This window comes from Panthera uncia, chromosome D1 (assembly GCF_023721935.1).
Source record: "Panthera uncia isolate 11264 chromosome D1, Puncia_PCG_1.0, whole genome shotgun sequence".
NCBI lineage: Eukaryota > Metazoa > Chordata > Mammalia > Carnivora > Felidae > Panthera > Panthera uncia.
This window is the reverse complement of record NC_064808.1, coordinates 9,792,544-9,815,297: the sequence shown is the minus strand read 5'-3', so window position 1 is coordinate 9,815,297 and position 22,754 is coordinate 9,792,544.

The window sequence follows — 22,754 nt, the reverse complement described above, 5'->3', positions numbered from 1 at the left end:
CATAACACTTTCTTTTCCCTCAATCTCCCAATAGAGTTTTATCATAATTTTTAGTTGGATCAATATATAGTGTCTTAGTCATTAGCGGCTAAATTACTACACATAATTGTATCTTCTTTCAACCATTTCTCTTCCCTGGAGTTAATAACTGCCTCACATTTCATACGCTTGGTTTTTCATATACCTAAAAGCAATTAATTCCCAAACATTCCACCATGAATGCAAAACTCTCAATGTCTACAGACTCAAAGGACAATTCATCAGTTTCATTTTTTTCTGGAGACGTTCCTCTGGAGCCCCGTATTCTGCTGTTCCAGTTAGAACTGGTTACCCTCTAGGCCTGCTAAGATCTTAATTCATTCTTCTTAGTGAGTTTACTTAATTTACTGTATTCACTAACTTCTTAGAACCATCAATGCACCATGTCCAGTGACACATCCAACTGGGGGCACTCCCAATTCTTGAGTCTTACTGACTTCTACCAAGGGGGATCACTCCTTTTCCAGGCTTCTAGCTCCAGCAGTCAGATTTATACTTTGTGTGGGCTGCTAAGTTATTGGCTACATACCCATCTGCTTACTGACATCTAAAAGAAAATGTGACACCATTTTCTCCCATAGTTTTTGGATTTGTAGATCTATAACTTTCTTCCTAACTCTTGCTATCATTTTTGTTAGGTTTCATGAGAGAACAGAATTAGATGTGTTTAATCCACCAAGAATAGCCATCAGTTTAAAATGATATTGTATCAGGGCACCTGGGTGCCTCAGTCGGATGTCGGCTTAGGTCATGATTTCGGGGTTCATGAGTTCGAGCCCCGTGTAGGGCTCTGTGTTGACAGCTCAGAGCCCGGTGCCTGCTTCAGATTCTGTGTCTCCCTCTCCCTCTGCCTCTCCCCTGCTTGCACTCTGTCTCTCTCTCACAAATAAATTATCGTTAAAGCCAACTAAATTAAACTAAAAGGAAATTATATTGTATCTGTTTTCTTCCCAGTCTGTTACACTTTTGAAGGTGTATCTTACTTATTTTTGTGATTTCACTTAGCGGTGCCTGATATCACATGGGGACGTTTCTATTGGACGTTATGTGGGTAAAACAGAGTCAAATAGAGGCGGTGGATGCAGGTGGTGCGTTAGGAGGCAGTTGAGGTAGCTGAGATATATCATCAGAGGAAATTATATTTCAACCTCAGCAAAAGAGAAAGGAAAAGCCTCAGACGTCTGCTATTAAATAGTAGAGCAAACAAAAAATGTGAGAGCAAATATATTAGAAACTGGGGGTCATGTAAAGTTGAGGTGATATATTTAAGCCCTGCTCTGCATTATTTTGAATCTAGGAAGGATATTGCCATGCTATCTCTCAAGAAAAGATTTTTTTCCCCAGTGTTTGTATAATTCCAAGTTAAAAACACAAACATAGCATATTTTTCTGTGTGGGCTTCCTCCGTTATTATGGACAGAACAGTTTTGCAAAGAGTGGATATGCAGCAAAGAAAGGTACCTTTCTTAAGAAATCACTCTTGGGGCGCCTGGGTGGCTCAGTCGGTTAAGTGTCCGACTTCGGCTCAGGTCACGATCTCGCGGTGTGTGAGTTCGAGCCCCGCGTCGGGCTCTGTGCTGACTGCTCAGAGCCTGGAGCCTGTTTCGGCTTCTGTGTCTCCCTCTCTCTCTGACCCTCCCCCATTCATGCTCTGTCTCTCTTTGTCTCAAAAATAAATAAATGTTAAAAAAAAAAAAAAGAAATCACTCTTAACATGCTTAACATATAATCCCAGACACCTGTGCCTATACGTTACTAACACATAAAATAATTGTTAGAGATGCATAAGGACAGGGTCTGTTCAGTGACAATAGCCCAACGAACCCCTGCCCGCATCAAAGCAATGTACGCATATCACAGTCTTCCTTACCATTGTCAGCTCACTCAACTGCACTCATTTACTGCCCTGCAATCATTTTGCCGATTCAGCAAACTAGGTTTTTATCTCAACTTCTTAGAGAATGGATTTCAGATGAGTCAAACCACTGAAACTGAACAAATGTATATGTTTTAAAAGGAAACACAAGCATTGTTTCTTATTTTTTTCAAAAGATGAATTCTAAAGGCCTACAATTTTTTTTTCGATGTTTATTTTTGAGAGAGAGTGAGAGACAGAGCGTGAGCGGGTGAGGGGCTGAGAGAGGGAGACACAGAATCAGAAGCAGGCTCCAGGCTCCTAGCTGTCAGCACAGAGCCTGACACAGGGTTTGAACCCACAAACCATGAGATCACGACCTGGGCTGAAGTCGGAAGCTTAACCCACTGAACCACCCAGGCGCCCCCCCCCCCTTTTAAGTTTATTTATTCATTTTGAGAGAGAGAGAGAGAGAGCAGAGCAGAGGCAGAGAGGGAGACAGAATCCCAAGCAGGCTCTGTGTGCTCTCAGTGAGCACAGCAGGATGGGGGCTTGAACCCATGAAACCGTGAGATCATGACCTGAGCCAAAATCAAGAGTCAGAAGTTAACCAACTGAGCCACCCAGGCGCCCCTAAAGGCCTACAACTTGAGGGAAATTTAATCTCCCTTTCTTTGAACACCGAATTCACAGAAAATAATAATCACCAACAGTCTACGGCAAATAATTCTCCCCACACTTCCGTTTTATCAAGAGCGATAAAGACATTATTTTTGGTACATTGGATTTTATCTTGTGACTTTGCAGCAGGAAAAAATAAATTCCCAAAAAAGCTAAATAAAATATCTTAGCACTTCTCCAAATCCATCTTCAGTGGCTTGATACAGTATTTCTCACAGTGTCATTTCCTCTGGCCCCTGAACTTGGAATGATCAGCTATCTGAAGCTTCCTAAAGTAGATTCATTAATCCAAAGAAATGCTACTCTCCAGCAACCATTCATTATAATTTGTTTTAATACATAAAATAGTAGGTGACTTAAAAGTATACACAATTTTTTTTTTTTTTTAAAGCTCAAGGGACTGGGGCTGTGAGTTCTGCCCCTGGATGTGCCATTGCAGTAACAGAAGTTGACTCTGGGGGTATCCGAATCTGAGAACTAGCTGCTGTTTATCGAGGGGCTCATCTGAGCAGGGCGCTAGACGAGATGCTTTACAGACATATCTCTGTTTAATTTTCTCAACAGCTCTACAAGGAAGGTTATCATTAGCTCCAAGTTAGAGCTGAGGCTCAGAGAAGTTAGGACACCAAGCTAGGATCACACAGCAAGGAAGTGCGAAGTCCAGATTTGAAATTAGATGGGTCTCTGAAGAACCCCCACTCTTCATGGGGGAGGACCTCTGCCTCTATGCCAAGCTCAGAGGGCAAGCCCTAAGAGTTCTTCACAGCTCCAGCACATGGCAATTTATCTGCCCTCCGCTTGAGCTCTGGCGAGGGAGGATCCTGTCTGTGATAAACTGAGACAAAGAACATCCAAGTGTTTTGTAAACTGTGGAGTGATATTCAAATGCAAACGGATTGAAACTTGTCTGCCCATTCACGCCCCGCCCCTGCCCCCAGCACAAGAACTCTTTCAATTGAATTAGGAGGTTGGATTTCTATATTTGATACTTCTTTTTTGAGAGATCGTTGACATAGGGCGTTATATGAGTTTCAGGTGTACAGGAGAATGATTCAACGTTTGCATGGATTGCAACAGGATCACCACAATGTCTGGTTTACGTCCCTTACTGCACACAGTTAAAACAGTTGTTTTCTTATCATGAGAACTTTGAAGATCTACTTTATATGGAAACATTTTGAGGGGCCAATGAAGCCTGAAAGCCTGATTCAATAAGATTTTAGCTCTTGCGGATGGCTTTTAGGAAAAGGGTATGAAAACCGTAGGAGCAGGAGCTAACAGGGGGCAGAGATGCGCAGTAGTAGCCAGAGAAAACCAGAACACAGAGAATCCGCTGGACTCTACCCCAGAACTCGTTTCTGTGAAGACTGAGGAGCAAGGGGGCCAAAGATGAGAAGGTACAGAACTGGGAGTGAGATGGCCCCAATTCTCATCTCTGCTCAGCGGCTACACTCAAAGCGACGTTGAGGTTTTTGTTTCTTCATCCTCCAAGTGAGGAACCGAAAGAGACACGTTCTAAGGACCAGCCCCCCTGGCCCCCAGTGCTTCCACATTTGGTTAGCTGCCACATAGATTCTTGCTCCTTCCCATCTGACCATCTCTTTGTCAGTATGAACCAGCTGATTGGAACACCTCCTCCCCTGCCGTCTATACCACCTTCCACACAGTATCTCATGACTACTCCTTCTGCAGACCTGAGCCTCTTGAGCCATAAAGCCCAGGCCTTGATACACCCTGGGGCCAGCTGAACTCTTCAACTGGGAGAGCTCGAGCTTAGCTATCTGCAAACACAGTAGCATTTGCACACAGGACTCCAGGAGGTGAGGCCGACATCTTATCCAGTCGTGTGTCTCCTGTAACAAAGAGTAGATGGTGTCTAAGCCAGAAGCACCAGGACATTCTTCTCTGGTCTTTACCCTGTGAACCTGGTGTGGCTCCTGGAGGTAAACGGCACACAAGTGTGCCCCTCCCGCACTCTAAGTGAGCCGCAGCCTTGACCCTCTAGAAGGTGACTCTAGACACAAGAACGACTACATAAAACATCAGCAATAGCAATGGAGACACCGAAGTTGGTTTTTAGACTCACTGCCACCTCTTTTTTTCTCCCTGGAGGGGCAGGAAAGGAGCGAGTGGATACCCTGTCTTCCCATCCACCCGTACTGCCGATTTCCATATTCATTAGCCCTGTGAGCCAAGGCCAAGTTTCATCTCATCATTTCTCCCAGGGTGGGACCCCATGTGGTACAATAGAAAGGTCCCAGGGCAGCAGATGTGAGCTCTAGACGTAATCTGGCCACTCGCCAACTGTGCCCCTGGGAAAATCTCAAATCTCCTATAAATTTGGGATAATAAAGGAAACCATGCAGCGTTGTTTGGAGAATTAGGGGCAAAGCATTTCTTCCCCTATGCTCTCCCTGCACCGGCACGGCCTCTGCTGTAGCTGTGCCCTTCACAGTTAGCCTGCAGACCATCTCCTCTTCCCCGACTCCTGCTCTCATTGGACTCCAGTAATGCGGTCGTCCTCTCCTGCCTTCAGCCCGAGAGGGGGCGCAGCTTTGCCATTTCTCATCTTGGGTGCCTTCCACCCCTTCTAAGTTTCCCTAATGGCCTTCATCAAAGCCCCTTCAAATGAATCCTGTGGGATGAATTGTTTCCTGGGGAGACCCTGGCTGATAACTGGGTATCCGATAAGGCTGAACGTGGGGAGGCAGAGGGGAAGAAAGAGAAGTGCCTAACCAGCCTCCCCAGGTTTGTTCTGAGCTGCCTCACTGTGGTCTGAACGACCACCCTCTCTCCTGGGCCACTACATAGCCTCCTGACCGTTCTCCCCACGTCTCCTCTTGCCCGCCTGTGGTCTGTTTTCAACACAGCATGGTGGCAGAGTGATCCTGAGAACCCACAAGTCAGATCCTGTCTCTCCTTGGCTCAGAATCCCCCGACGCCTCCCATGTCACTCGGAATGAAAGCTCGAGTCCTCAGTATCTTTTTATGATCTGGCCCCCAGCCAGGGCAGATGGGCAGACAACATTGCCCTGTCCCCTTCCACCCCCTGGCCCTCCACTTCAGAGTCACCACCTCCCCAGAAACACCAGGCGCACACTGGCCTCAAGAACTTTGCTCTTTCCATTTCCTCTGCCCAAAGAATTGCCGGTGAGCTCTAGGGATCTGTATTATCAGGTTCCAGAAAATTGTTTGATTCCACTCACGATGTCCAACATTATTAGACGAATAATAGTACTTGTATACTAAGTTAGATTCAATTTTATTCACCTCAATTCCTTGTGAAAAAAATCGTTTATTAGCTTTTCTTTTTTTAAATTTTTTAGAGATGAGAGAGTACGTGTGTGCTCAAGCGAGACTAGGGGAGGAGCAGAGGGAGAGAGGGAGAGGGAGAATCCCAAGCAGGCTCCACACTGTCAGGGCAAAGCCCGACAATGGGCTTGATGCCATGACTGTGAGATCGTGATCTGAGCTGAAATCAAGGCTCAGACGCTTAACCTACTGAGCCACCCAGGTGCCCCAATTAGCCATTTTGGATAGAGAGTGAGAACCGTAGGGGGCATTCGGGGAACATGAGGTGGTTGGTTATTTCATGGCTGGCCTAAGAAGGGGTGTGGGTAATTTAAAATCCCTGTGGAGGAGGCAGGGCTGCAGAAGAGTCAGCATAAAATGGTGAAGCTCCGCAGTGTGTGAAACAGCACAAGAAACCAAACGAAACAACAGAACACTCAACGGCGGTAACGGCCCAGCCACGAGGGACCTGGGTACTGCAGAACTATTCAAAGTCCCGATTTCATTTTACTTTGTAATTTCTTCCTGACTCTTCCCCTGGCCCACTCCATGGCATCGTGCAAGTCTGTTCTCATCTGTCGGCGTCATTAGAAAGGACCAGGTGAGCTCCATCCCTTCCGAAGACACCCCTAGCTCCAGAGATCACGAGTTACTCCAACAGCTCCTCCTTGACAGATTTCCATGGTGCGTGGTCCAGATGCCCAACTCCTGGCATGCAGGAGCCTCGGGCTCTGGTTCAAGCTGTTTCCTGCATCCGAGGCCAGCGGCTGCTCCACCAAGATGGAAGGAAGGAAGCCAGGCATTGGTGGTGCCACCTGGCCATTCATCCTGGAGCGTTCCTCAACCCTCACCTCCTGCAGCAAGGTCCACTTTCCACAAAAAGGACAAGAGGGCATGGCGGTGTTTCTGGTGTCCCAGCCACAATCCAAATCCCACAGAATATGAGATCGGGTGAGGTTTTAGTGTCACTCTCTCCTTCTACCTTAATCCAAGCCCACTTCCAGGCAGGTGCTCAGACTTTCCAGAATGTGGCGATGGGGAAGAGAGGAGACTGGAGCACATAACAATCAGACAAAGTCCAAATGATTCCTTTCACCTACCCTCTAGAGGATGAGATGTAGAGGATATGCAGAGGATGAGATGGGATGGAGGGCACAAAAAAGTGCTCATTGAAATGAAAGCCTTGTCAGTATCATCTGTCATCATCGCGAACACCTATCTTGAGAATCAACTCTGTGCTGAGCTTTTTATCTGCAATCTCAATTATCCTCACAAACAACTTTCTATACACTAGTATCTCCGTTTAGCAAACAGAGGAAACAAGCTCAGAGGGATAAATTAATTTACCCACTAAGTCCGCAGGTTAATATAGGATAGAAGTGGGATCCAACCAGATCTAGTACACACAACCCCAGCTGTAGGCCTGCCTTTCTGGAGAGTCTCCCTGAGCCTCCAGACACGGGGGGTTAGGTGGAAATTCAGAGCACGTTTTCTTGCCCACCGCCTCCCTCTTGTGGCTCAACTGCATATATGAACTCAATGTGAAGGAGATGAGGCAGGTTACCGAGGAAAAGGAACGGTCAGGGAAACTGGGTTACAAATCCATTACCTTCATGATCTGAGTTGCGTTCTTTCTTGGGGCCACGGTTTTCTCCTACTTCAGTTAGGGAGATCTCCGGGTCCCTTCTAGCCCTGATGTCCCATATTTCTAAGACGGATACTGGTCTCTCAAGTAGAGTCCAGTCCTGCACCTTTACATTCTAAGAACTGTGTGTGGTTGTGTACGCGTTTTAAGGGCCTCCTCAGTGAGGGTCTCCATGACATTAGCACTGCTCTGGCACAAAAAAGGAAGTGGAATGTGCAGGGCTCTGCATTCATCCAGTTTATCACAGGTTCACAAGGGGGCAACCCTGGGCCACTCAGGGCACTGCCTAACCGCAGCGAACTTGGTCAAAATGGCTGGTAAGTTGCAAGATCCAGGATTTGAACCTAGGTTTTCCGGCCCCAAACTCAAGTTTATTCCTTCCACACATATCTATTCTAGACTGAGTAAGCTTCAAAATGAAGGAGCTGCAGACAGAAAGAGGCACAAAGGGAACTAGGACGTACGGCGTGGCAAAACACCTCGACAGCACTATGAATGTAGGTCCACTATAGTATACAACACTAGGATTTACTCGAATCCTCTCTTGGGGTCATACAAGGCGTTAAACATTCCACGGATGTGAATCACGTACATGCTCTGTCACAGAAACAAAGCTGACTTAACAATAACTAGCTTGCGGAATTGTTTCAGGGCTAATGCAGGTCATAAGAAGGTGCTTGGCAAGTAGCCATAAAGATGATTGTTTGTTTGTTTTTCTAAGCTTCTAGAAAAGCTACCCAAAGGAAACTGACTAGGAAGTTCCATCGTGTAGGAAGAAAAAAAAATAAAACAAAACAGAACTCACAAAGAATCTTGAAGGAGAGAGAACGGGGTGTGGCGGCCCTGAGGTACAGGCTAAGCCAACAGGGGAAGTTTTGTGAGGGAATATTCGGGGACAAAGGGTGATGAGAGGGAGGGAGATGGCAAGAATCAGCATTACAGGGCAGGTGCTAGCAGAACTGTGCGTCTTTGTGTTGCTGGGCACTTGAAGACGGCGCTGTTTTCCGCATGCCTGTAGTCGGTATGGTGCAGGCTGTGCCTTGAGCGCTAGAAGAATTCTCCTGATGCCAGAGTTTGAGTTTCTATTGCTTCCCCCATCCTAGTTCATCCTGCAAACCATTATTTCACACGTTTGTTGCAATATGAACAAAATATATTCACTTCAGATTTTAAGTTTGGTTATGGAGAGTTTAAAAATCTATACATTTTCATAAGTCTTGAAATTTTTTATAGTGGTAACAAATATTTGTGTTATTTATTTCCACTTCTCTTGCAATGGGGTTAGTGAATGTGACCTGGAGTTTTTTGTTTTTAATTGAATGAGGTCTTCTTGGGGATGAATTTATGGTGAATTATCATCAATGTACCAAGTGAGCTTAAAAACCATGTTTCCTTTATACTGGCTAAGTCAAGCAATTTTATGATTCAAATACTGGGGGGGTTTTTTGTTTGTTTGGGGTTTTTTTGCTTATGTTTCTCAAAACTTGCAAGACGCACGTTAAAAACTCTCACGACTGGTGTTTTTGTTAGTTTCTCTTATCTCTAGGCAAATCTTCAAATCATTTTTTTTTTTTTAACGTTTTATTTTATTTTTGGGACAGAGAGAGACAGAGCATGAATGGGGGAGGGGCAGAGAGAGAGGGAGACACAGAATCGGAAGCAGGCTCCAGGCTCCGAGCCATCAGCCCAGAGCCCGACGCGGGGCTCGAACTCACAAACCGCGAGATCATGACCTGAGCCGAAGTCAGCCGCTTAACCGACTGAGCCACCCAGGCGCCCCTAAATTATTTTTTTTTTGTTGTTTGTGTATTGTGTGTTTTGGTCATAAGGACTTTTTGTTGTCTAATATTAATATTACATGCTTTGCCCTTTTATTTTGCATCTTCTGACCTGTCCTTGCCTCTCCTTGCCCTTGCAAACACTACTAACTAGGGACCTCTGGAAATACAAATGCAATTTTGTCATCCTTTGGTGGCTGCAGGAGGCTCAGTGCCTGCAGGAGGCATTCAGTGCCCTGGGCATCCAGGACCTGCCTCCCTCCCAGTTAGGTCTCTCACTTGTCACTCTGTGTTAGAATCGTAACAAACTGCTTCTGCTTTCAAGGCGCTGACCTTTGTGCACACTGATCTGGATGGACAATGGTGTGACCAAGTGTCAAATGCCAAATATCCAAGCTGTGTGAAGCAGGGAAGAGGACAGGCAGCAAATCTGTTTTCGGGCACCTCTTCACTCATGGAACAAAATGCCAACATTTTAAGGGAGCAATGAAGTGACAGAGAAGATAATTTAAATTTGGAACAAGAGCGAAACAAGACAAGGTAGCAGTTGTAGGCAGCATACTTATTCGATATCAGCATTAGACATCCTCTTAACATATTTCTTTTGCGCCATCGAGCGCAAAATAATAAATAATCATGAATTGTCACAGTCTTTAGTGGATTCCTCAGCTTAGTATCAATTTTCTACGGCCTGGAAAAACCTACCAGCCTAGGCACCGTTGGGTGAGCCGAAATTCCTGGTGGGAGGGGAGCCCAAGTTTTCCCCTTGGTTGTACTAGAGAAGACAAACTCTACTGTCTCTCTCCATCTTTGCTTCCCATGTCTTTCCTCACAAACGGCTGGTTGCTGGTCTTCTCATTTTCTAGCCTTAATTTCTAAGGCCCAGTGTACAGTATTTAGACAATTTGCCCATCTGAATTGCAATTTGAATCAGAGAGACAGTGATCTTTGTCACAGTAAACAAATCATTTTTGTGTTTTGTTTTTGTTTTTGAGAGAGAGAGAGACAGAGAGAGCACCAGTGGGGGAAGGGCACAGAAAGTGGGAGAGAGAGAATCCCAAGTAGCCTCTGCTCTGTCAGCACAGAGCCTGACCCGACAAGAGGGTGGGCGTGGGGGAGTTGATCCCTGAACTGTGAGATCGTGACCTGAGCCAAAATAAATCAAGAGTTGGGGGCTTACCCAACTGAGCCACCTAGGCGCCTCTTATCTTTGTGTTTCTAAAAGCAATAGAAAGCAATAGAAAGAAAGCACATTGTTTATTGTATAAAAAAAGCTTCATACAAATGTATAAGGCATATTTAATTAGTTTAAAATATTCTAGATCCAACAGAACACAGGTATCTCCCATGTTTCAAAAGTTTGTATTATGCCACTTGGCTTTTATGAGAGACCTACATTAGTATCTGTTTTCGCTCAACAAAATAAATTCGAAGAGGGTTTTTGCTTTTACAGAGGACTCTGTGGCTCTTAACCTCTTGAAGGTTTTGTTTCTTCGGCTACAGGAGGACCTCCCAGCGCCTGTTTTTCTAGTGCTGCACACCAATGACCAAAGGAAGCAAAAAGTGATATTCTGTATTTCTGACTGATCACACCGGAGATATTTAGATTTTATACCAGGTTTGTGGGGTTTTTTTGGTTGTTTTGTTTTGTTTTGTTTTATGTCTATTTTGGTCGGAAGCTTTAAAACAAGACTACTGACAATCAATCATTCTGATTGGACCCTGCTGGGTCACATGTCCAGGCCGAACCAATCACTGCCATGGGAGGGATCAAAGGCACTGACTGACAGCCTCGGACTAGAGCACCCTGGAAGGAGGGGAGAAGTCAGCTCCTTAAAACCACGTGGATCTCCAACCACAAGTCACGTACTGCTGAGAAGCACAAAGTGGAAAACGGATCTGAGGAGACCAGTGTGTTACCCCATTTTCATCTGGGCCGCATTTTCTGATCTAACTCTCACCCAGGGATGCTTCCCTCAGACTCTGCATAGAGTTGGGGATCCTTTGGCAGCATTCCAACTTTCCTCTGCTCCACGTTTACAAAATTTAGAAAACAAACCCCAAACGAACCTTTCAAACAGTTATCCCATGAAAAGCTCTGTTTCCAGATTCCCCATAGGTAACCTAGATCCTACAACACCGTTTCCTAACCAAAGGGGTAACTCGGAAGTATCTGAAGGAAGGATGGAGATGGAGAAAAAGCAACCTTGATTTTCATGCTCAAGGATGTCAATCAATTCTGGCTTTCTAGAATGGACGATGGCTGAACAAAACTGAATTTGGGCCCTTTTTTTAAAATGCTGTCTGCGGTTGGGTGAGGGGGCACGGTGCTTTCTCTTTCAGGGTAGGCTTTGAGACATTATGGGACTATGTTACCAGTTCTCTAGAGAAACAGACCCAATAGGAGGGAGAGGGGACGGGGGGCGGGAGGGGGAGAAGGGGAGGAGGGGGGAGAGAGAGAAGATGTAGTGCAGCAACTGGTCACGTGGTTATATCCTACAGGCCGCTGCCCGCAAGCTGGAGAGCCAGGAAAGCTGGCTGTGTCCTTCAGTCCCAATGGAAAGGCTTGAGAAGCAGGAGTGCCAATGTCTGAGAGAAGAATAAATGGATGCCTCCGCTCAAGCAGAGAGAGCACAGCCACCCTTCTTCTCTGTTCTGTCAGGCCCTCGGCATATTCAATGAGTCCGTACTTAGCAGTGGCGGCCATCTACTTTACTTAGTCACCCGATTCAAAATCCAATGTTAATCTCTTCTGGAGACACCCTCTGGTAGGCACCCACAGAAATAACGTTTTACCAGCGCTCTGGGCCTCTCTTAGCCTAGTCAGGTTGACACATAAAATTAACCATCACAGGTACTTCTGCAAAACATAGAAATCTGTGGTCACCCCAGGTTATGAAGTCACTCCGGTGGCACTTCTGTCCCATTGAGCTTATTCAGAACCTCTTCGTGTCCTTTTCCTCTCTGGTTTCTGCATCCCTGGAACCCTCATGCTGCATCGAGTGTGAGATCTCTGTAGCGGTATGGTCTTTTTCCACAGTAGCTGTGCCCACTTTCTCTTGCAATGGAATCACTTAGGCCTATAAAACCAGGCTCGTAGGTGCAGTTTCCTTTGTCCTCATTGTAATTCAGCCAAAGAATCCCTCTGATGGAAATCCTGGACTTAAACTTCTATCTATGCCTGTGAAGCCACAGGCTGGGGGGGAGGCTAAGGATGGCCGGACATGGGGCTCTGGGGCTCAACCTCATGACTGTGAGATCGTGACCTGAACCAAAATCAAGAGTCAGATGATTAACTGACTGAGCCACCCAGGCGTCCCTTTTCTTACCTTTTAAGTCCACAGGCGTTTAGTATGGTACTTCACACTAAAATACCATGGTCTCTCAAAGTAGTGGAAATGTTTCTTTTCTCTGCAGCCTCTTTTTCTGCAGTAATCACATATGACCCTAATATTCTATATCCTTCTTTCCTACTTTCTGAAAGACTCCACTGAGCTACGCCTCTTAAATTGGCCCATTCCCTTATCTATTCATGAAAGGTTGACGTTGTTCGTTGGTTAGACTATATTCTGTTTTCCTTACCCTTATCTTCTGGCCTGGGCATTTTTGTCTTCCTAAAATACTCCTGCTATTAGCCTTTAATACTCTCAACTGCCCCAGAAGCATCCATCGTCCAAATGAGGCTTGGTCATCTCATCTCCCAGCATTACCTGACCCGTCAAAGAGACATATTCTCATCTTGCCAACTTCTAACCAAGACTGAACTCAACTGATTATTGACCTGAAGCCACCCAATCAAGGCTCCAACACATGCCTCAAACTCCCCCAAATGCCAGTTTTTACTTTTATTTTAAAGTTCCTAGTCTCTGGAGACAGATTTTAGGGGGATTAGGGAACCACTAAAAAAATAACCCTTTCTTCTCATCCCATGGTTAGAAACCACTTGAAAAATAAGAGCAAATATTCAGGTGAAAACAAAACAAAACAAATCACTTTATTCGTGGCAAGCTGAAAGAAAAGCATTCCTTCAGTTCAAGGCCAAATAGAATTTAATCGATGTAACCAAACAATCACTGGCAGAGCTGAGACAGTACAGGTCTCTCCTCTAAGAGGAAACATCTAGCAGAAGAGGAAGGAAGGAACGAGTGAACAAATGAACGGATGAAGTCATGGGGGCTGAGCTGTATGAACCCAATCCCTGATTCCAAACTCTGCAGTTACACATACCACTCCTTCTCTGAAGGAGAGTTGGGGGTGAAGGAATGGAAAGAAGGTGTATTTCTCTATGGGAAGTTTTGCCACAGGAAATGTGGACTTAGAGATCAAGGAAGTTCCCTCCTCACTATGGACACCTCTAGGGAAGGAGGAAAGGAGACAAAAATAGAAGCTTTAAGGCTGTGTGCAACCGTTAATTTCTGAGCAGGGAAAGGGTGAATCTAAATAAATACAGAAAATAAATAATGAGAATGCTTGAATCTCTAGGGTAAATATGTAGCTATCAGTTTTTATCATTTCCTATACTTGTGTGTATTTTTTAAAATTTTTTTAATGTTTATTTATTTTTGAGAGAGAGAGAGAGAGACAGAGTGAGAGAAGGGGAGGGGTTGAGAGAGAAGGAGACACAGGATCTGAAGCAGGCTCCAGGCTCCGAGCTGACAGCACAGAGCCCGACGCGGGCTCAAACTCACAAACCGTGAGAGCATGACCTGAGCCGAAGTCGGATGCTTAACCGACCAAGCCACCCAGGCGCCCCAACTTGTGTGTATTTCAAAAATGTCATTAATTACAATATGAACATTAAAAATTCTTCTCAAACATTTATCATCCTACCGTTCTGTGAAGCAGACCTGATCCTTTCAGAACCACTACAAGAACAATAAAAGAAGAAAAAAAGAAACTATAAGTCTCCTATGGACACTGGAATTATGTCATTATTGTTCAACATACCAGTTTCATACTGCTTTGCAGCTTATGAAAGTCTCTGAATGGCATGTATAAATATTTTAAGAAATTTAGGATATTCAAGAAAGAATGTCAAACAAGAAGCATACGTATGTGTGTGTAGACATATATTAAGTACATGTGTTAGGTGTACATAAATAATATATATACTTCCTTTTTAAAAAATTTTTAATGCTTATTTATTTTTGACACAGAGAGAAAGAAAGAGAGACAGAATGCAAGTAGGGGAGGGGCAGAGAGAGAGGGAGACACAGAATCTGAAGCAGGCTCCAGGCTGCGAGCTGTCAACATAGAGCCTAACATGGGGCTCGAACTCACGGACTGTGAGACCGTGACCTGAGCTGAAGTCGGACGCTTCACTGACTGAGCCTCCCAGTCACTTCAATAATACACATACTTCTTGTTTGATCTTCTTTCTTCCTCTTCTGTGTTTCAGGGTACCCTCTTGAACAACAGTGAGAGTACTCTTTGCGGGACCAGATGTCATTGTCATGCACATGAATCATCAAAGGCAGAGGGACTGCTCTCTTCAGAACTGATGGGAAAGAAGGCTTTCAGCCTCAAAGATACTTTACATTAATCAAGCAGTAGGCTTCATCTCAAAACACTGAAAGTAGTTGGAAGACAAGTCTCATGAAAACATATCAAGTTTCCATTCCCCAACAGTCAGATATGGTCATGCCTTCCTTTCCCTCTTCACCCCCCCGCTGAGACAGGATAAATGTTTTCCGCAAACTCAGGAGGCAAAGACGTTCAGTCTCAGAGGCATGCAGTGACCAGTAGGTGACATTCTGCTGTGACCTCCGGGGTGAGCGCTAATGACAGAGTTGCAGCCGGCTTGGTGTAAGATTTGTTTCTATTTTCGAAGGCAGAAGCAAAGGACACTCCCTTCCTCATGCCCTCACAGAAAATGGAAATTGCTCACCTGCATTCGTTTCTGGGGGAGCCGCAGCAGAGAGAGAGGCTGCTCGCGTGGGCACGTCCTGTCCTGGAACCTCGGGCTGCTGACCTGGGCATCACCGTGAGTCCCTCTGCCAAGAGTGTCCTCCCAGAGCTCACTCAGGGTCAGGATGGGCTCAGAGAGGGCAGGGCACGCATGTCTAACCCCGCGGATCGGATGCCTGCGCACCTTTCCTCCAGAAGCCTCGCCATTTACTTCCTCAGACCTAAAACAATCTTATCTTGGGTGAGTCCCTTCACTCCCCCGTGTCTTCCTCTCTTTGCACAATAGGGAGAGTGAAGGGGGTGAGAAAATAATGAGCCGATGCTTAACAACAGTGCCCGGCACCGTCCTTCCTCTGTACGCGTGAGCTGCCTTCTCCTCTTCCTTTCCTTCCCCGCTGTGCTCTCCTGGACAACAAAGCGAAGCCCACCCAGCCACAGCCTGACTCCTTCACTTTCTCCAAAGCGTCCCGCCTCCTCCTTCCCCGCTTCCCGCTCAACACTTATCCGGAGGCCCACCCAAGTGATCTCCTGGCACCATTCCCGCTAGGCCAAACGAAAAGAAAAGCAAGGTGGAAGATTTTCATGGAATTCTTTATATGTTAGACAAAGCCAAACGTTCCATGTGCTTTCTGAGTTGCGTGTACGCCCGCGCGCACCCGCACAGCAGCGCCACATAGGAGTGCGCTCGCACACCCATCTGTGAGGTTCTTCACTTTCGCAACCATCACGGATTTATGTGCTTTTCACAGTTTCCCAGCAGATGGCAGCAAAGGGTCCCGCGGAAGAGCAGAAAGTATTGGAAAGGCTAGAAGCTGAAGCTGTCCCTTCCGGATGTTTACAGGACTCACACAGCAGGGGATTGTGCTCAGGTTCCAATAGATGGCCCGGCGTCCTGCCAAGGACGGAGCAGGCGGGAGGGATCTGCCCAGGAACGGGCCGCTTTTATTTCAGAATTTAGATCAACGAAAGATTTTTTTTCCCCCGGAGAGTATTTTATTACCGGTATTGTTTAGAATTGCTTACACGTGGATGTTATAAGGCGGATGGCAGTTTTGTTATTATTTTAAAAATTTCTACAGGCCATGCTTCCCCTTACTTCCTGCACTTGGGGGGACTACTCCCAGCACCATCACCACCCCCTTCTTGATTTGCCAGGGGACTTATTTGATGATTGCTCCCTATCTACAAACGGAAGTGCCATTCACCGGAGCAGAAGTTGCAAAAGAAATAGCCAAAAATGGTTTTCTCAACCAGCCTATAAAAGAAATTTAAATATGGAGTTGAAACTCAGAGAATTTCATTAGCAACAGACTGTCACTTGAAAACTTTACTGACAATCTAACCGGAAGAAAATCGTGGAGGTTCTCTGAGTTTCCCGCCCTCCCCCTTCCCACTGTAGGAGAAGGAAGGAGAACTCCCTCATCTCTAGGCTCAGAGACAAGTGGCAAGGGTACCCCCCCCAGGGGGAACTTAATGTGGAGCCTCACAGTTTGGGGAAGTTGATAGACTTGAGTCTAATACACTCTGAGGAACTAAAAGAGGCCAGGGCTAGGGCTTTTGACCCTGATGGCCAGTGTATTTATCTATCACTGCATACAAATTACCACAGCCTTAGAGGTTTGAGGCAACATGGCTTTATCATCTCACAGTTTCTATAGGTCAGGACTCGGCACGGTTTAACTGGGTTCTTTGCTTCAGGGTCTCACAAGGCTGCAATCAAAGTGTTGGCAGTGCTTTGGTCTCAACTGAGGCTTGTCTGGGAGAAGGATTCACTTTCAAGTTTCCCCAGTTGGTAACAGAATCCAATTCCTTGCAGCTGTAGGACAGAGGGACGGAGCCCCACCCCACCCCCTGCCCACCATTTTTTTTTCCCCCTGAGTAATTGCCTGGAAGTCTTTGTAGGCTGTTGGTTAGAGTCTACTCTTAAGTTCCTAAAGGCAGCCCACAGTCCCTGGCCACGTGGAGCTCCTCAACATGGCTGCCTGCTTCCTCAAAGCCAGCAAGAAAGAGAAAAAGATGCCAGGAAGACATGCTGGCCTCCTGTAATGTGATCATGTAATCACATGCACATAATCACACACATTCTGTCACTGTGCTGTATTCTATTTACTCAAAACGAGTCGTAGGTCTCACCTATACTCAGGGGGAAGCAATCCCAAAAGGGCCAGAACACCGGAAGCAGGAAGCAATAGAGCACCCTAGAGTCTGTCTGCCACAGCTAAGCGGGAACAATAGTATTGGGATGGCCTGTCCTTCCACATGTAAGCCATGTGAAAGAAACCACCTGAGTGGTCTTAGACCTTGCTGCAAAGGGACATCAGGTGAAGCAAGGAGACCTGAAGAGAATGAGACTGGAGATTTTCGATGAACAGTCTGGGGTGGGATGTAGGGGGGAATCATGAGCACCTAGCTAATAAGTGCCTGGAATCCCAAAGGTGCCAAGCCAAGGAATCCCAGTGATGGACCCCCAGTGCACTCAACCCCTACCAGCCTGACATCAAGGTGGGAAGGTACCAATCGAGGCAGGTGTTTTCTGCCCTTCAGCTCTCCTCATTTCTGCCCCTTAGTCTGCAAGGAACAGAAATCTCCCTTAGCAAGCTGGGGAGGAGTGTCAGATAAAAAGAGAGAGTACTCTTTCCTCCAGGAAGGAGGTGTCCTGTCTAAAGCAGACCCAAACTGAGAGGTGTTTTCACAGTAAATGACAGTTGAAATTTTGATTCTTGCTACAAAAGGCCATATTCCATTCTTTCTCATTGCCAAGTAGTATTCCATTGTGTATATAAATCACAATTTCTTTATTGTGTACGGAACTGGAGAGTGTTATGCTAAGTGAAATAAGTCATACAGAGAAAGATACCATATGTTTTCACTCTTATGTGGATCCTGAGAAACTTAACAGAAGACCATGGGGGAGGGGAAGGAAAAAAAAAGAAAGGGAGGGAGTCAAACCATAAGAGACTCTTAAAAACTGAGAATAAACTGAGGGTTGATGGGGGGTGGGAGGGAGGGGAGGGTGGGTGATGGGCATTGAGGAGGGCACCTGTTGGGATGAGCGCTGGGTGTTGTATGGAAACCAATCTGACAATAAATTTCATATTTAAAAAAAATAAAATTTGATTCTTATGTAAAACAGTACATTTTAAATACTTAAGTGGCTTGAACTCTTTACTCCCTGAAAGCAACTTGCCTTAGATTTTAAATAAGAAGCTGGGGAGATGCAGTCCTATTGAGGATGTTTGGACAGAACTGCTGTGGGGAAAGAATAAGATTGTTTTCTTTGCATTCTTTGAATCCCGCTTTTTCAAGTACAAGGTACAAAGATTTTGAAAAGCCAAAGAGAAAAAGTGCTATATTATTTTTCTTTTCTTCGTATTGCTACTATACTCATGCTTGAGGAATTGAGCTGTTAAATTCCTTAACACCATGGGATGCTCCTTAGAGAAGAATTGGGATGTTCTTCCTCAGAAAAAGTGCTGTAGCCCCAAATTCTATAATTAAAGAAACATGACTGTACACCAGTAGTAATTTACCTATTTTAACTACTTCACTTTTTCTACTTAAATAAATGCATTAAAATAATGTCATCACTGTACATATTGGGGCAGTATTATTTACTACAATGAAAATAATCACAAGTAAGTGTAATTTTAAATGAAAATCATTACAGATTAAATAAATAAGAAATATCTGTAGCAGTAAATCTAGTTGACTATCGAATGCCAAGAATTAGTATGATTATAATCAGTTAAGTGGTGAAAGGGTTTTGTCTGAATCCCACTTACTTAAAATGAAGGTGACATTTCATATCAATAAGATAGCTTTTCAAAATTCAATATTAAGAATCTCACATCACATGTATATTGAATCAGAAAGTTCATAAGATTTTAATCCCATTATCTGGTAAGATTTGACATGTGTCAAAGAGTAAAATAAACATCATCAGAGCTACCAAACATGAGAGAGAGAGACAGAGACAGACAGAGAAAGAAAGAAAGAAAGAAAGAAAGAAAGAAAGAAAGAAAAGAAAGAAAGGAAAGAAAGAAAGAAAGAATAAAGAAAAGAAAAAAAGAAAAGAAAAGAAAAGAAAAGGAGAGAGGAAGGGAGGGAGGAAGGAAAAGAGAGAGAGAAAGAGAGAAAGCAAGCAAGCAAGCAAGAAATCTACTTTGTGTTTATACATGTGCCTGTAAGGAAATACCCCAGAGAGGAAATTCATTAAGAAATCACTGAGTGGGGAAAGTCAGGGTTTTTCCAACTGCTAAGAAGGCCGTTTCATAGTGGTTATGTAAACTGAAGACTGAAAACTAGCACTTTTGATGGGGAAAATGAGTTTAGAATAAGTCCTACTATTCAAAATTTATAATCATTTATCAGCTTCAGTGGGTTGAATCAGTTGTTGTGAGACACTATATTCAGTTTTGATTTATTTCCTAGAAATATTTACCTTTCACACTCAAAATTAATTGCTAGTCAAAATTATAGGAAAAAACTGACGAAGAAATTTTTCTCTTTAAAATGCCATTAAAATTTGATATAACGTAGGGGTGTGTGTGTGTGTGTGTGTGTGTGTGTGTGTTTAAAAATGAAATATAAAATTCTTCCAAATTCATTTTTTTAAGTTTATTTATTTATTTTGAGAGAGACAGACACAGTTTGAGCGGGGGAGGGGTAGAGAGAGAGGGAGAGAGTGGATCCCAAGCAGGCCCCATGCCACCAGCACAGAACCCAATGTGGGGCTCAAACCCATGAACCGTGAGATCTTGAACTGAGCCAAAACCAAGAATCACATGCTTAACCGACTGAGCCACCCAGGCATCCTTCAAATGCCTTTTAATAATATCTGCTAAGTGATAGTAAAATGGTTTCATATCCTTACACAGCTACCATTTGGTTTAAGAAAATAGAAAGAAATCTTATAAAGTCTTAAATGTGTTGTTTCATAGTTTTTCAAATATTTTCAGCTATATCTTCAAATGAGTTCATAATCAGCTCATGTGACCCCTACAAGGAATCTAGCTCACCAAGATGAATACACATACATCAATAGAAATTATCTTGCAAATTCAACACTAATTGTAAGAAGATAATTTGCTTCTTCATTCTTGGGTCTCCCTATCTTTCTTACAGACTCATGGTGACTTTATTCAAGAATGGTGTAGTGCACAGCTAAACATACACACACACACACACACACACACACACACACACACACACAACAGTATTTTCTAGCCTTCCTTGTGGATAGAAATGGCAATGTGACATGGTTCTAGCCAATTAGACTTAAAAAAAATTTTGCTGGAGATTCTTGGGAATGCACTAATTTCTTATTTAGGTGCTAGGCTTCCTCTTTGTTATCTTTCTTCCTCCCCCTGAGCACCCAACTTGCTCACTGATGATGAAAATCTACATTATGGATAGCTGAGCAGAAAGACAGAAAAGAGGAGCTCATCTGGAAAACAGTCTGGAGGTTCCTCAAAAAATGAAGCATAGAGCTACCCTACGACCCAGCAATTGCACTACTAGGCATTTACCCAAGGAATACAGGTGTGCTGTTTCAAAGGGGCACATGCACCCCCATGTTTATAGCAGCACTATCCACAATAGCCAAAGTATGGAAAGAGCCCAAATGTCCATGGACAGATGAATGGATGAAGACGTGGTACACACACACACACACACACACACACACACACACACACACACACTATGGAGTATTACTCGGCAATCAAAAAGAACAAAATCTTGCCATTTGCAACTACATGGATGGAACTGGAGGGTATCATGCTAAGCGAAATCCATTAGAGAAAGACAAATATCATATGACGTCGCTCATATGTGAAATTTAAGACACAAAGCAGATGAACAGAAGGGAAGGGAAGCAAAAATAATATAAAAACAGGGAGGGGGACAAAACAGAAGAGACTCTTAAATATAGAGAACAAACTGAGGGTTGCTGGAGGGATTGTGGGTGGAGGGATGGGCTAAATGAGCAAGGGGAATTAAGGAAGACACTTGTTGGGATGAGCACTGGATGTTACATGTAGGGGACGAATCACTGGAATCTACTCCTAAAATCATTATTGCACTACATGCTAACTAACTTGGATGTCAATTTAAAAATAAATAAATATATATATTATTAAAAAAAGAAAGAAAGAAAAGGGGAGCTCAGATCCCAAAGAGAATAATGAACCGTGCTCTGGGAACCTCTCCTGGATAGTCAGAGTCCCCTATTTCTGGAGAAAAAAAAAAAAGTCAGTCATCTCTGTTCAAGGTCATAGAGATCTGAGATCCACTTCTATGTTTTCTAACTTCACAGTCAGCCTGGGGTGGAGAGGGTGGAAAATTGGGAAATCACTAGTCTGCACCCTTGAAGCAAGCTCAGCACCATGAATCATTTGCCATCTAGAGCACTAGAACTCTGCAAAGGGCTAAGGATACTTCGATCAATACCCAGGAGGATGGATTTAGAGTTAATGTAGAAAAACTATTGAGACCTGAAATACACTTTTCTGTAAAGGGGGTGGGAGAAGATGTTGGGCAAAGAATACAGATTTTTTTGAATTCTAATATATGTCAAGACTCTCTGCTGAGCACAGTATATAGACTTACATACGTGACAATATATGACTGAATCCTCACAAAAATTCTGAAAATCTTTTCATTATCCCTTTATATATGAGAAAACTGACTGGATATTTAACTGATTTTCCCATGAATTCCTTCTCAGACTTAGAAGAGATGTGAGAGAAGCCCAATGACCAGCATCCTCCTTTGACAACTTGTTTAGTAGTTAGCAGACCCAGAGGAAGGTCTGGACCATGAAGGTTTTCCTCAATGACGATGACATTGGCCATGGGGATGAAGACGATGACAAAGTGACAGACTGTTGCCCTGGTGCACACCTGGACCCAGCTGCCAAAAGCCTTGGATTCTAGTCCCATGATGAGTGACCTGTGGTGGGCTCCTCATCTGGAGAATAAAAGGATTGGACTAAAATTCTTTCCAAGTATCCTATGAGTTTCTTAAACACCCCTGGCTTAGGTTTGCTCCTCTCCCAGCAGAGAGCCTTGCCGCCATCAGGAAACTGAGAAAGTATGGAGAATGTCATGCTGCCTGCTGTTGCTGCAGGCCACACTTCCTAGAATGATCTGAGCAGAGGGTGCTGTGCAAGCAGTAAAAAGGCTTTGACAAGTGGCAACAATGTCTCCCCAACACCCGGTACTTCCCAGAATGTGAGCTTGTATGTAGCCAGGGGCTCTGCCTCTGACCCCCATCCACTGAATCCTTCCCAAGATGTGCCTGGACTTCCCAGAGCACAAAAGAGATGAAGCCAGAGGCACACAACAAAGAGGCACTCAGAGAAGTGACAGTTGGGCAGCAAGTCCCCATAGGTTGCTTTCAGTCTGCCCTAAGAGCCTGGGAAATGGGGAAATATATAAATTCTCCCAAATCCAAAATGAACATCATTGTTATCACTGGTTATGGAGTGCCTGGTTTTTGTAAGCTTTTCGCATCCTTTCTCTTTGATTCTCCCAAAAGCCAAGTGGAATTATTGTTG